Genomic DNA, 12,848 nt, shown 5'->3' with positions numbered 1-12,848 from the left:
ATCAGTTTATGGTGGAAACATCTTTATTGATGTAAAGGAAAAATACCAGAACAAATTAAAATACAAATTAAATGTTATGTTTGTCGCAAAAGATTCAATGTTTGTAGGAGCTCATAATTCATATTTTGGGATCAAATGAAGATCCAGTGTTGAAGGAAAAAGATCCACCGCTATTAGAGGCATTATTGCAGGTAACATTTCTAAAATCCTCTGTGTTTTATATTTTCACTGGCAGATAGAAATGCACAAGTTCTAACTACTCAGGGGGACATATCCCTGTGTCATCCCTAAAATCTACACCTAAACTAATATAATATTGAAACACAGCAGGTTTTGAGCTGGTCTAAAGCTGAGTTCTGGTACTGCAGACCTTTTTCTAATTTTAAACTAAATATTACTGATGTGCTGTGACTCATCTCTAGCTCCACCATGTAGATTTAATGCCATTAAAAGCACTTTTAACATGCACATTTTTTGGATTAGTTGCAATTGCAACTTGTTTGTGAACTAACCTATTAAAAACACATTTTTTTCTCATTCACTGAACAGTAATGTCCCTTAAATCATATACTCCTACGGACAATATGAATGATTGCATTCCTTTAGTGAAGCAGCGCCTCCTCCTCTTCTCTGAGCTTCCTACATCTAACCACCTGCCAGACATGTAGATAAATGAAAGTGTAAAGCACATGGGAGAAAAGAAGATGATGTATATAAAGGAGCAAAAAAAAAAAAAAAAAAAAAAGAACACGGCTGCAATCAATATTCAGCCTTATTTTTTCATTGTAATTATCTCGGCACTGAAACAATAATGAGCTGCGAGGATACTTTGCATATCAATTTTAGGCAGTTATCACAAATAATGGGGCCTTTATGAGTAAGTGTGCTGTCAATCTGATTGGGCATGGTGCAGATCGCTCGGGTGAAACAGTTTTGATAAAGTCCCAGTGGACGAGTTGATTGGATCTGCTGGAACACTTGGTTTGGCGTCGTTCTCTGTTGATGTTTCGGAGGAAGCCTTGAAATCCATTAAGCTGTAACAGTATTACCATTCATCCCAGACGAGGGGAGGCTGTACTACTCCCGCCAGATGACTGCATGAGTCTTTTTATTGGCAAATGTGGCCATCAGCGCTGGGCTGGTCAATCAGAGAGCCACATTTGGAGGACAAAAGTCTCCTTTCACACTTGGACAGCCACAGGCCACAAAAAAAGTCCAGATTCAATTACAGAGATAGCATCTGCAAACACATACAGACACACAAAACTAAACTCGTCAACACTCACATGCACAAACATGTATACATGCAGACACACACTTACAGACACACACACATACATACAAATGAAAGGCAATGAAATGGCTGCAAAGCCTTCAATTCTAGACAGAAATCAATTTCCAACTTGGAAGTTGTTGAGGAGAGACACTAATCGGCTGGCAGATAAGGGCTTGTTTGCTCCTGATAAGACAAGCGGCCGCGACACATGTCCCATAAATTGAGATTTGCCAGATTTGCCTTTGGGGTTGTTCAGGGAAAGGTTGGCTGAAGGATGAGGAGTTGGAGGAAGGGCGCAAGAAGAGTGCTGATTTTAATGCTAAAGGACCAGACTCTTAAAGAAGAGGAAAAGCCACTGTGTGTTTTAAAATGAAAAATCTGCTGTTCCAAACACAAGTATGTACTGAAAATCTGTGCAATTGATGTGACGAGAGCACAGATTCCTCTCCACTGGTGGCGGAGAGCATAAAACCTGTGACCCTGTGACAAGAAGAAAAATCTCTCCACTCACGTCAATGATAGTCCACTGCTCCACTACGATGGCGTCGTATGTCGGGGTGGCTGCGTTCGGCTCGCCCTCGCTTGCCTCCTGGAAGATGAAGACACTTTCCACCGACTTAGGCAGCAAATCTGCAAAGGAGGGAAAAAAATCCAAGCGTGAAAAGAGTATTTACTGGATGGAGCGTGTCTGTCTTGTCTCTCCTGCTCCTCCAGAGCCTCCAGGCCAGAGGAAATGGAATGATATCACTCAGCCACATTCACGCACAACCCTTTATTACATCGCCAGTGGTGTGGGCCATTTGTATGAGCAATAGGCACTTATACATTATGCAAGGAGACAGTGTGAAAAGGAAGGAGCAGGTATTCCCCTTCTGGGATGTTAAAAAAAAGCAGAGAAGACATTATGAGCTACATCAGGACCCAGAGCCCTGCTGGTTTTCATGCTCGACAGCTAAACAGAGGCTAATTACAGCTCGGAAGCAAGGAGAATGCAGGAGCTGAGAGGATTTAGAACGAGCAGTGCTTTGCGTCTCGAAGATCACGACCAAGAACCAAAGCTTTAAAAAGATGGAGATATTTTAGTGATGGCAAAATGTGGCCGCTGAGTTAATGAAGTCACACTGTAAGGCACACAATATAAAACCTGCATTATTCACCTTAAAAAGACTTGAATTAAGTGAGCGACATGAAGACATTGATTCGTAAAGCCAATAGTGAAACTGTGTGCTGCTGACCAAATAGATTTCCTAAGCTTCTCTTCGGTTGGGGGCTAACAATCGCAGGATTGGAATCCCGCACAGAAACACCACTTCAGGCCTCATGAGCCAGGACCCCTCTACACCCAACGTCTCTTGTTATTCATTTGATGCACATGCACATTACACACACACACACACACTCGGACACAATACATGCCCCATGGTCCAGTCTTCCCAGCTGGCCTGAGTGCTTTCTCATTACTCCCACACCATTTACACGCTAATACAGTTTGCTGGGACCCAGGCACCAATACAAGACACTCCACATTTCATTACTGGGCCCTAATAATAAGGGGATGAGAGGTGGTGGGAGAACCCATGGGGAAAGGGAGGGAGAGGAGGATAGAGAAAGGGAGTAAGCAAGACACAGGGAGAGATAGAGGGGAGGATGACAGACTCTTTTATTTCCCCCCTCCCTGAAAATCCATTTAGGACCCAAGCACGCTCAATTGAAGACATCTCTCAGACGTCGACTGGCTCTCTCAAATACAGACATTGTCCTTGTTCACCCCATCCTGCCCCTTCGCCTTTTCTCTTCCACTGCTCCCTCCATCACCCCCTTTCTCGCCCATTCCAGCTCCTCTCCACTCCATTCGTCAGCCCTTCCTGCTCGGCACATAATTGGAAAGAAGCCGTTTTGGAAAGTGTGAGGCGCTGAGGCCCGCCGTCGGTTCCCTGCCAGCGCAACAGGGATCACTCAGGTGAGATCGACACAGGGTTTCTGTCTCGTTGCTCTACAGGGAGCAGCCTGTCTCTGGTGATAACGCAAGCAGACTCTCAGCAGAGGAGAAAAAGAGCGAGAACCAGGGAAGTGGAAGAGAAGGAGTTTGTTGCTGGGGGCGTTGAGTCCACCAGGGGAATGCACTGGTTGCGTGCACGAATAAACATTATCTTGCGCCTATTGACTGAGAGCTGAGCTGAGCAGCCAGCGGGCCGACTGAGAATAAGTTGTTTACACTTGCAAAAACCACCGTACGCCCTCAGTAAAATTGTTCTCCATCCCCCTCTGACTAACATACTCAAGGTCGCAGGGTGAGGCATGCAAACACAGTTGCACCGAAAACAGGGAGTGACAGTGTGGGGATTAAAAGACACAGAAGCAAGTGGCAGGGGAGAATCAGATAGCTGGAGTGGCAGGGTGACAGCCAGTGACACGCAGCAGCTGAAAACAGCACTGAAATGACACAGGAGAGGATAAACAACAGGGGTGTACACAAGCTGAAACCTCAAGTGTTGAGTTTGGAGTGTCTGTGTATTTGTATCTAGGTGTGAAGTCTTTGACTGCACATATCAAATCAGCTTTGAAGCTGTTTGTTCCAAATATTTGTCAACATGTACAAAAACCCGCCGCTGTATATTGATTTGTAGCACACAGTCTTTCAAATGAGTAGACAGCAGAGAGCTCTTAAAGTTGCTTGAATGACGTTGTGCGCAAAAACAGGTCTGGATACAAGGCTATCCAGCAAACACCTACAGCTTTAGACAGCCAAATTTGTCATGCCAGTATTGCTGGACCCTCTTGTGTACATATATATATATATATATATATATATATATATATATATATATATATATATATGTATAGTTTTTTTGCAAACTGAATCCACCTATGCTTAATATGAACTATCATGCTATGATAATGTATGAATGTATGACGAATGGCATAAACATTTAAACGTTTTTAACTGATTTTGCCCGTTTTGTGGTTTTCACTTCTGGTTTCACTTCTTACAACCCACTTTTATAGACTCGCCTTCCAGTAAAGTTCTCTTTTACTTCTCGTTAATCACTCTGCCTTTTTACCCCTTTTAAAATTTTCACTGCTTGTAGTCCCTCTGTCTAACCTCCTGATCTTAATCTATTTCTATCTTATTTTCTCTTCAGCTTCTCTCTTAATCCCCTGATGTGATGTCGTCCCTTTAACCAGCTTTTGATTAGCTATCCATTCTGTACATTTTTGTCATATTTTTATGTTATACCTGTCAAAGCACTTTGTGAATGCCCTTCTGAAAGGTTGTTTTGTTAAATTACACATAAGCACTAGAAAAATCATAGAAAAAGGTTAAGTGTAAGAAAACAAACTCTACATAATCAACAATCTGCATTTTGAATGTTTGACTGTAAAATGACACTATTTTACTGAATTTAAATCCGCATTTTCGAAAATTAAAATGATGTATATTGAGCACAGAAGAATGGTAAATGATATTAAACTATTATTTTACAGATTTATCTTGTTTTGTTAAATTACAGATACTAATTTATAAAACCACTGAAAACAATAGTAATTTACATGTTCACTGTAGAAAAAAAACAAACAAAAAGAAAACAGGCCAAAGCTGTACATGATGTCCACATTAACAATCTGTATTTCTACAAACAGTCTTTGGTTCGTTTATGATGGGTGACTGTACAATTACAGTTTTACTGTAATAAAATCATCAATGAATAGTATTATTTTACAGATAATTGCCGATATTATTACTCTTTTTACTGTCTTTAAATGTGACAGCATCCCACCATGTTTTTAAGATGTTTTTTTGGCCCACTCGCTGACAAATTTTCAGTTTTACTACAGATTTAAAAAAACAATAATAAAAAATTTTCACTGTGTAACTTTTGTGCATGTTGATTTTTCACTGCATTGATTAAAACAAAATTTCCATGCAAAAATAGTATTTGACTCAGCAATGAAATAGGCTGCAAAAACACTGACAGAAATTGTGCCAACCCACCCTCTAACAGTTATCTGGCTCCATCACTGCTTACAGCTAGAAATATTCCTGTTATTAGCCACAAAAAATATTTTAGCATAAAAACCTGCATGTTTCATTTAGGCTAAATAAATGAAGTGTACTGCATCATTGATATATATCTGGTAATTGTCACAAAAGAGACAGTAGGAAATTCAGCATGCTGTGGTCAATTTATTGCACATAAATCTCCTGTCCTGGCAGACATGAATCGGCATCATGGCGGAGCAACATGGCGGCTGCGTTGAGCATGTCAGTCAGCGGCTAATGAGGGATATACCTGATACAGAAACAGGAGAGCTACGAAAGCTGTAATGAAAACTGAGAGCAATGGTATTCACTACTTTGGTTAATGTAGAGGCTACCAGCTGGTGACGGACTGTACTGTTTTTTTGCGAGAGCTGAATAAACAGTTTTTGTACCATTTCTTGCGCTAATCACGATTAGCGCATTGGTATGCTAACAATATTAGCCAACAACATTAAAAACATGCATTACCAAACATAGCCTCATATGCTAATACTGTTAGTATATCAATGTGCTAATTGCGATTAGCGCATTCGTATGCTAACAATATTAGCATATGAGGCTATGGTTGGTAATGCATAAAGTTTCTATCTATCTATCTATCTATCTATCTATCTATGCATGTTGTTGGCTAACCTAGAGCTAAAATGAATTTGACATGCAATAGCAAAACAGCTTTTGGATTAGTAAAGTCACTGAGAATTCTGTCTTTGTAAGATACTATAGTATATAATATTGTAGACTCTTAACCTTTAAGTTTGTCAGGCTAATTTGTATTGTATGTAATATTGTGGGGCTGACTTTACTTGACTTGTGTTTTTATCAACTGAGGAGATGGAAACTATCTTCTTTGGAAGTATAAGTGGACTGTTGCATCCAGACAGCCAGAGAATCAACCCACTGCCTCCCAACACGTGTTCCTGTGATGCAAATGACTGCTCAGAGATTCTGTAAGTAATAAACTTTTGTTTATTTATTTGGTAGCTTCCGCTGGTAATTGATGTGGTTGGTTGAAGTCCACCCCAGTCTTGAGCAGCACTTCAAGCTTGAATCATTTAGTTTTTAGTTTAAACAAAGTCTTTGTAGGTGATTTGAATGGGGCAAATAAGCCATAAATGATTCTGTAACTGATTTGAACTGATTAAATCAATAGAAATTTAATGCAGCAGTTCCAAGAATATAGAACACATCTGGACTTGTGAGAAATTGTCAGTTTAAAAGGTTTTATTTAGGATTTTTGTACACAATTTTGTCTTTCTTTCTTGAACCTGCACTGTGGAACTATTTTTTCCTCTTCTGGCAGGAAGTCTAAACACACACTGTGGATGCATGATTATGATGGCTGTCCTTTGCTTTCTCTTTTAGACTGTGATCATTTCTCCAAACAAAGAGTTTCTCTTTAGCATTGTGTGAACTCATTTGGCAAGGGCTTGAATGTAACAGAGGTTCTTTTTTAATGTAAAAGTCCTTTACTTTTGCTTTAAATGCATTATATATGCATATACTATGCATTTAAAGCGTTTTGCATTTCTATGTGTGTTAATTTGAGTTATTAAGCACTCGTTTAAAAGGAGGGAAGTAAATACAGCATAATTCTTAGTGGGAGCACAATCTATCTGATAAGTGAAGGCGTATATTTTAGGTTTTTAAACTTGCAGTTATAAATGCACTTCCCTGTAGTTATGCTGACAGTACTGCAACCCTGTTTAGACAGTACATATCAATTTAACTATGTGGTTTGAATGCAACAGCAGAAAAATGCTCCACTGCATTCACAGATAGTTGTTGCCTTTCTCTGATCGCGATAAACAGGCAGCGTTGACGTTTTTCTTGCAGAGAACAGGGTTAATGAGAGCTGTAAGAGTGTTGAGCCTATGTAGTTTAGCGGAAACCTTTTTTTCCTGAGCAATATGATTACTGCTAAGCTGTGGTGTGGCAGGATCTTCCTCATTTCTTGAAAGAAAAACGGAAAACATTTCTTTTATCAACCTGAACTAAAAGAGTGGTATATTTAGTTATTTATCCATGGTAAACACGTGGATCAAAAGCAGATAAGGCAGTTAAGCTGCAGGAGTGATTTGAGAAATGTCTATGGAAGTATTCCTGCTTTTTGCTTTAGCTACTGTCCACCGCTGGATTACATTGTAACATCTGTGAATCCAACAGCTGTCCTCGCTAAAGGAGACAACGAGAATAAGACAGTATTAAACTAGATATTTTTAATAACTAATTTCATATTTTCCAGATAATTACTTTTAACATTCACATTTTGTACACCTTTGTACATGTGCTTCCGCAGATAAGCAAATGTGTGTTTTAGCCCAGTTGACCGCTGTTGACCAGGAAAGTGACCCTGCTCCAGGTCATGTCTGCTGACTTTATTTAAACATGCGTGCCAGGCACTGCCTCAGAAAGCTGGAGACATGCCGCTGACAGCTTATCTATATTTTAAACAGGACGAGTGGACATCCACAGAGAGGGACACGGGGAGAAACAGATGAGGGTGTGTAATGTGTGTGGATTGGATGCGGCTCATCCCTGTGGAGCCAGATGTTTGGCAACTGGCAAACTTGTACCTGTGGGTTACCAGGCAGACTTCAGCTGGCAGGAAGGCAACAGGGGATGGGCAGCATGGTGACTGGATAGTGGAGGGTGTTTGCACACGTGTAATTCATTTGCTTTGGTCTGAATTCAGAGGATACATGGGTGAAAACTACAAGTGGGCAAGAATCTGTTTGACGATATGCCTGCTTAATTCATTTAGTTTTCTAAAACATGAATTGTTAATCTGTTATTTTATTCCTTCGATTTTTCATGTTTGGCTAAGCTGATAGAGGGAAAAAGAAGGTATTCAGTGACTCATTCGGTGCACCAGGAGCTGGCAAAAACAGTAATATTGAGGGGATTTACACTCCATCCACTCTTGGAATTACATGCATGAACACAGGGAATTATTCACATACATTTCTAACATAATAAAACTATATTTTCAAGCTTATGTGAGAGAAAACATTTCCTTCACGGCGTCGGCCGCTTTGTTAGATGTGCGCCTGCTGAGGTACTGATGTATGACGAAGGGATTATCCCACTGCACATCAGGTTCTCAAATAAACACCACTTTTTTCTTTTTTTGTTTTACAGTTCATTGAGAACAGGTGTAACACTGCCCCTGTGCAAATTTACTCTTCTGTTGAACAAATTTGCTTGATAGTGGATTCTAATGTTCAGCCCGGCTAATGCACAGTGATTTCTGTGGCTGAGTTGGCTCACATTCTCACTCCAAACTTATGAGAGGTTCCAGTCTAACCACCTGAGTGCATTTGCTGCCTTGAACACGTACCCTGAACACAGTGGTACAAACTGGCTTCTAACTTCAGCTTGAGTTATGTTTTCTTTTTATAACTCCTGCTACATATTCGCTTAGCATCCACACTGCTGGGATGTTTTGGGACCCCATAAGATGAAGGCTTTTGTAGATAATGACGCAGACACCTACATTTGCTTCCTGATTCGTTCTGACCTTCCCTGATGCATCCTGATACTATCAGCTTTGACTACTAGAGATTAATTCAACATGGATAATAAACTGCAGGTGTGGCTTAGCCTGTTGTCTATGCTAGCAGCAGTTGAGCAGCTAAGAAATCACATTTTGTTTTACTTTTTTAGAATCAGAATCAGCTTTAATAGCTAAGTATGTGCACAACATACAAGGAATTTGGTTTCAGCTGTTGGTGTCACCCTAGGCATATGGAAGAGAATAATAAAAAAGAAAGAAAGAGCAACAGGGATTAAAAAATAATAGTAATAAAATTAAATATAACACAATACGTACAGAAATTTACAGCTAGAAAGGAATATATAAACACAGTAGTGCAAAAATTATAATTGCATGATGCAGTGTGAAAAGCAGAGAATGCTGTTCATGGTGCTGTACAACTGGACTACTGACTATTGTACAGGTGTGTAGGAATGGCTCAGCTGTTTATTAGGGTGGCAGTGGGGAGGAGCTGTTTTTTGTCTGTTGGTTTTTCTGTACAGGGCTCTGCAGCGCCTGCCAGAGGGGAGGGGGGAAACAATTTCTTTTTTTGCAGTTCTTTCGTAGTATCTCAACTAAACCACTGACCGCTTGCTTCATGTTTATACCACCAGCCACATTCCCAATGTATGCCAAGTGGCATGTGACATACATTCTCCACCCATTCATTTTCTTTCTTCTGTCTTGGGTCCTTCTTCACTTCAGTGGTGGGCACAACACCCACATTACTGCTGATGCCGCTGTAATTTGTCTGTATGCGTTTTCAGCTGTGTCAGTATACACAAAGAACATTGCTTAAATAATGCTAAATCGCTAATCCGCTGTTTTAAAACGGAACCATATTTTTGTGGATGCAGCCTCACAGGTGGATGCTGTTCGGTCAAACCCTATACACTGTACAGGTAGCTACAACCACACAGAAATGCTTGCATGCATCCTGTACACACACATGCACAAACAGATCAGGGCTCTGAGCTCTAATTCCACCTCTCATCAACTTATGTTACTCAGAGATACTTGCGTATGGTTTCTCTCCTCTGATTTTCTTTCACAGTTTAAAAAAACGTATTGGAATTTCATATTCCCTGTATCTCTTGCTCTCTCCCCTCTTTCTTTTTCTTCCTTCATTGGCTTTGCCCAAATTTAGAAACCAGTGAGGGCTGACTGTCATGCATATGAATAGCTCAGTGTCTCACAACCGGGCTACAAATCCTCATTGTGGCTCTGGAGATAGCTTAAGCTATACCAGTAACAAAGGCAAACTCCTCGTCAACACCATTACTGTCAGTTCTTTAGTAAACAAACTCAGCCCCCACCCTGCTCGCAGCTAGGAGGTAGTGTGAACTTATGTGTATGTTGTGCTTATGCTTGTGTATGTAAATTAGTGTATTGCTATGTCTTTGTACGTGTGCAGGCCTATGTGTGTTGCCGTTTGCAGACAATAGATGAATCTTTAATGCTTGTCTTATGACAGTCGGGTCTGCATGCAGCTTAGGATCTGTAAATTCAATATCGCTATAATATCCGACCTCGTGGCTCAGACGAGGTCTTTCCGTTCACCACAGACACCACTGCCACACCATACAGGACCGTCTGTAATTCCTCATACACACACATATGTACACATGCAAACAATGCCCCTTAATTCTTTCTCATCCAGCTTCACCATGGAAACCCATCTTTAGAAGGAGCATGGAGACACGGTGTGTTTTTGTCTGTGTTTGTCTGTAGTGTGCATCCCTCTGGATGATGCCAAACAGACAACTGTCAGAGACAATAGAAAGGTAGCCAGCATTTAGGAAAAGGCCGGAGACAGCAGACAACTGTGGGATAATGAACAGTGATGTCTATGCTAAAACAAACTCTCACTTAACACTGTGCATTATGAATCACAATCTTATCTTTTCATACATTTTAACTCATCAACTTGTTATATTCAAAGGCCTAGGTATCCATTTAGGAGGTTTAATGCTAAAAAGGTTTGAGAAAATGATATAAATCCCATTAATCACACTAATCACATCATATAAATCGTCGCATAAATGCAACTACGACGACAGCATTAAGAAGAGTTAGATGAAATTACAGAAATGACAGTGAAGTGCTTTAGGAATGTTACATACTGCTATACCACTATTTTTTGGAGAGTAGTCTATCTATTATTTCATTGATTACTCGATTAATCTAACCGATTAATTGTCCTCCAAAGAAAGCCAAGTGAGACACAGTATGTAATTTATAATGTAGCACAGTAGGAAAAGTAAACAAAAGTTTATATATTTAACATGCAAAACTGTAGAGTTGAAATGTGATCAGCTTGATGAATGGAATAAAAAGAAGATGTATTATTTAAGTCAGTAGTGCAGCTCCAAAATATTTTCAAGCTTCAGTTAAACGCTTCAGATAATTGCCAAAGTAATATCTGTATATTAAACAAAACCACAGCATGGATACAATGGATATTTTACAGACATGGACCAGCGATAGCAACTTCTGTTCTTCTAATTGTATAATATTTCTCTGACTTTGGTAGTAACTTGTCTGTAACCGTAGCTGGATATTACAACACAGCAAGAGTGTAGTGATACAACAGAATGACATTTTTTATATGAGCTGAAACATTGTGGGGACGAAAAAAAAGCATGCCTCTGTTTAAAATGTAGACATGGACACATTTTTACTGATATTGGTGATGAATCACTGCAGCCCTGATACGGATATATATTATTATTGTGCAAATATTGCCTGTTTTTTTCATTCAGGTTATTTGCATGTCTTGAAAAGTCTTAAAAACATAAAATTTTGTTGTAGTTCCAATTCAAGGCCTCCATATTTAAAAGTCTGACTCTTGCAAAGATTTTGAATATTTACTTTTGTCTGCCGTAAGACAGTAACATAAATTATTTAATCAGTCAACAGTACTACACTGTCAATCTGAGAAATCGCATATAAAATATTACTGAAAGTGTTTTCTTTTTAATTCTGAAATGAAAAGTCACAGCAGCAAAGCATTTTTAAATTAGTAAATTAATCCATCAGTTTTCTGCATCTCATCTGGACCCACTTAGTGTTAATTGATAAATTATGTTCCCAGGTATTGCTGTTACAGCCTGGAGGTACAGAGAAAAATTAGATGTAGTGTAAATGTCTATGTAGGCCTTATCATCCCTGCTAGTTTTCCATCATTCTTTGACCAGCACAGCTCTGAAGACCTATTATATTTCCTTCTATGTAATATTAAAAAAGGTCTTAAAAAGTATTGAATTGAATTTGATGACCACTCGTGAAATCCTGTTTTCTTTTTTAATATAGTCCTGTCACATTGTCCATTTTTCTTTACCCAGCCATAATTTAGGTATGCATCTCTAAGAGAGCTTTCAACTTAATTATAAATTATAATGCTATTTAGAATTTTAGGCTTCAAAAGCTCAGAGCTGAAGGGATAATTAATTTGAATCAATTGCCTAATCATGAGCTGTGCATAACAATAGCATGATGATGAATAATTGTTAATGTATGGTTCACTTAGGAATGGTTACAACTGACTCACAGCGCAACTGTGTGAGAGCTGAAATAGATCAGAATCAGAAATCTGTTGTATTTTCAGTTGTAATTTATAATCTGCCTGGGATTACAAAGCATTACAACTGCTCAAAACTTTCCAATCAAGCGGGTTTGTAGGATTTTAAGATGAAGGTCTGTGGTTTAAACCAGGGCCAGCCTTCTCTTCTCTGCTTCAGGCTATTTGCCTGTGAGCAAGGCGCTTCAGAAGCTCTTCAGTAGTTGAAGGTTGAAGGTGAGGCAGACTATTCCCAGATTTAATAAAATATGAAGCACGGTATTCAAAGATTAAGGGTGTTTTCAGACCTGTAGTTTGGTTAATTTATTTTGGTTATACTCACAAATATTTTTAACAAATGAGCCAATCTGTTTAACAAGATACCATAAAGACTCTCTGACGAGGGAAAGATCTGATTCCCCGTCTTCACCTTGGACTC

At 39.4% G+C, this 12,848-nt stretch overlaps 1 pseudogene; it reads right to left on the bottom strand.

Moving 5' to 3' along the window:
• Positions 1-12,848, bottom strand: part of LOC110954857 (raftlin-like) — a 135,462-nt pseudogene that overhangs the window by 25,352 nt on the left and 97,262 nt on the right.

Source organism: Acanthochromis polyacanthus, chromosome 12, assembly GCF_021347895.1.
Source record: "Acanthochromis polyacanthus isolate Apoly-LR-REF ecotype Palm Island chromosome 12, KAUST_Apoly_ChrSc, whole genome shotgun sequence".
In the NCBI taxonomy this organism is placed as follows: domain Eukaryota; kingdom Metazoa; phylum Chordata; class Actinopteri; family Pomacentridae; genus Acanthochromis; species Acanthochromis polyacanthus.
Note: the sequence above shows the minus strand (reverse complement) of the source record. Positions and strands in the feature narration are given on the sequence as shown.